A 3,663-nucleotide genomic window follows, 5' to 3' on the forward strand; every position below is an offset into this window, starting at 1 on the left:
TGGGGCATGCGGTGCAGGGGATCATACCACAGTCTCTGCACACTTGCCTAAGCTTGCCTAAGCAGGTGCTTTAGACTGCTGAGCTATCTCATTGGACTGCTAAATTATTATTTTTTAAAAACATTTTTGGTGGAACCGGGGATTGAACTCAGGCCCTTGTGCTTGCCAGGCAAGTGCTTATTCCACTGAGCCATCTCCCCGGCCCCTTAAATTTTTTTTTAAAGTCACATTATTTTCAAAAATAATGTGGCTGGGGCTGGAGAGATGGCTCAGTGGTCTAAAGCACCTACTTGGAACAAGCTTGGCAAAGCACAGGGACCGCGGTTCGATCCCCCAGCACCGCATGCCGGCTGGCTGTGCCCCCTGGTGGGCTGAGCTGGCCACACACACACACTCACACACTCACACAATAAATAAATGTAAAAAAAAAAAAAAAAAACCCAAAAATAATGTGGCTATTGTAAAAAGTAAAGCAATGGGGAAATGATACTTCCCACCACAGCCTCATCTGTTCATTTAACAAAATTATGAGTGTCCACAATGTACCAGACGGTGCGGTTTCATCTTTAAAACCATAAGTAAGATCATGCTGTACCAACATGTTCTTTAGACTCCTTTTTTTGCTTAATGACACATGGTCATTTTTCCATGTCTTTCTCTTTCTACTTCTCTCTTTTCCCTTCCTTCCTTCCTTTCTTCCTTCCTTCCTTCCTTCCTTCCTTCCTTCCTTTTCTTGCTTCTTTCCTCCCCTCCCCTCCCTTCCCCTGCCCTTGCTTCTCTTCCCTTCCCTTCTGGCTGGCTTGCTCTTTCTTTCTTTCTTTCTTTCTTTCTTTCTTTCTTTCTTTCTTTCTTAATGACAGTTGAAACCAGGTCACCCTCCCACACACTAGGTAAGCCCTCTGCCACTGGGCTACATCCTCAGTCCTTTCTACTTTACTTAAGAGACAGGGTCTTGCTAAATTTCCAAGGCTGATCTCAAACTTGCGATCCTCCTGTATCAGCCTTCTGGGTAGATGGGATTTCTGCTGTGTACCACTGTGCTGGCTCCACCAGCTCCTGCTAGTACTGCACTGTATTTAATTCATGGCTTCATCTCTCTTCTTCAGACCTCCCCTTGGGACATACTGTCCCCTCACACCCAGCCCACACCTCAGGAGTACTACCCTCACCACACCCTTTGCTGCCCTGCCCGTGGAGACCAGTGATCATAACAGGTACCCCTTTGGTCCCTGAGTCTATGTGTGGGAGCAGCTGCAGCCTGGCTCCATCTAGTGGTTCCCAGCGTAAGGGTGAGGTGGATCTGAGTGCAAGTCAGCAGGAGGTTAGGGAGCCCAGCTCAAGCCAGCGGAAGACCAGTTTCAAGCTGGCAGGAGGCACATAGAGTTGCAGGCTGAACAAATCGGTTCTAGCTTCAAATCCGGAAACCAGCCTGAACTTAAGTAGAATTAAAGGTGCTCACCTTCCAGAATGCTGGGATTATACCTGTTCGACACCATACTTCATTTCACCTAACAGCTGTTACCTTGAGATGCACTATAATTCCTCATAATGCACTTTTTTTTTTCTTCTCACTGCAACTAGTAATAAACTCAGCTTATTAAACTCAACTACTGGGCTGGTGAGATGGCTCAGTGGTCTAAAGCACCTACTTAGAACAAGCTTAGCAAAGCACAGGGACCACGGTTCAATCCCCCAGCACCACATGCCAGTCAGCCCCGCCCCCTGGTGGGCTGAGCTGGCCACACACACACACACACACACACATAAATAAATAAATAAAATTAAAAAAAAAATTTCAACTACCAGTGTGCTACTGCTGGTGGATTTTTGTTAGAGGATACTGAGCTGGTAAAATTCAGAATTGAAGGCAGAGTTCCTTCTTAGCACTGTTACTCTTCTGCTTAATGCTTCCCACGCTCTACCTGCTATCAGAATTAAACTCCATGAAGACAGGGCCCTTGTCTGACTCTCAGTACTTTGTACCCAGTAGAGGCTGGATGGTTAAAAAAATAAATTCAGCTCCTCCCAGTTCATGTGGCATACAAACAGCACATCTCCACACACTGCCTCTTTCCAACAAAATCTCCAAATCCCCTTCTCCTGGGATGTACAACTTCTTAGACCCTTTTCCCTTGCATGTGCAGAAATTGGTCGCAAACACAAGATCTCTGTCAAGTGAGGAGTTGTCTTCCAGTTTCCATCCCGGTATAAGCTTCTCTTGGTCTTTTTTTTTTTTTTTTTTTTTTTTTTTTGGTACTGGGGATTGAACTCAGAACCTTGCGCTTGCCAGGCAAGTGCTTATTCTACTGAGCTATCTCCCCAGCCCTCTCTCGGGCTTTTTGAGACAGGGTCTTACTATGAGGTCCAGGTTGACGTCAAGCTCACCTTTGTAGTTCAGACTATCCTCCTACCTCAGCCTCCTGAGTGCTGGGATTACAGACATGTACCACCACACCCCACCTCTTCCTCTTATTAATTTCTCTATTTTTCCCCCAACCTCTTTTAAATTTTCTCCCCTAAGGATAAAAATCAGCATATCAAGAGCATATTTTAAAAAAAAAAAAAAAGAGCATATTTAAGGCTGGCCAGATAGTTAGCAGACTAAAGCTCCTGCTTAGGCAGAGTGCAGTGGCTTGGTTTCGATTCTACCATGCCATGCGGGCCCTGGCCCTGGGTCAGCCCGGGGTGCACTGAGACAGTGATTGAGACTGGGCATAGTGGCAGGCCTATAATCCCAGCACTTGGGAGAGTGAAAACAGGAAGATCACTATGAGTCCAATCTACAAATAGTGAGACCTTACAGATCTTGTACTAAATACCTTGGGGGAAAAAAAAAAGCATATTTACTGTATTTAATTTTCTGGTTAGTTTTAGATTTTTTTTTTATATCACCACAAAAATACATCATATACTTGAAAGTGGCAAGTTAATAACTACCACAATTTGTCATTTTCTAGGCTGTGTTTGATGCTATTGTTATTGCTGATTGTACTGCTTTAACCAAGGTGACGTAATTATTCTTATCAGTTATCCTTCCTGGTATGCCAAGACTGAGAATGCCTAAGTGTCATAAACAGTACTATTGGCCAGGGGCTAGACCAAATAGGCAGCAGCTTCCCATCCCTAATAAATTGAAGAAGTAGAATCTTGCAATAGTTTCAAAACTCAAAAGTCAGCTGCACCTGGAAGACATCTCTGATAAGTATTAATTTTCCTAAGGGTTCTAAATACTAGCAGTAAAGTTACCTGCTATAAGCAATTTGCAAGCATCAACCCAAGAATTAAAAGAAAAAAAAAAAGTGAAGACATTTAGAGTGCAAGATGCAAGATTTCTAGTTCCCTAAAGGCAAACCCAGGGGGCAATGAGGAAAAAACAATTGGAAAGCACCCACCTGGACTTTCTGAAGTGGTAACAGCAGAAGTAATAAAGCAGATAACTGAAGCTTAAGAAAAAATGACATCAGAAGTAATTTCTCAGGTAACTGAAGATGGTGACCATAATGAAACATATGCTAAGAGGTTATAGAGTAGATACAGATTTAAAAAGAAAAGAAACAGGAGGGGCTGGTAAGATGGCTCAGTGGCCTAAAGCACCTACTTGGAACAAGCTTGGCAAAGCACAGGGACCGCGGTTCAATCCCCCAGCACCACATGCCAGCCAGC

This window comes from Octodon degus, unplaced genomic scaffold (genome assembly GCF_000260255.1).
Source record: "Octodon degus isolate 3935 unplaced genomic scaffold, OctDeg1.0 scaffold00185, whole genome shotgun sequence".
NCBI lineage: Eukaryota > Metazoa > Chordata > Mammalia > Rodentia > Octodontidae > Octodon > Octodon degus.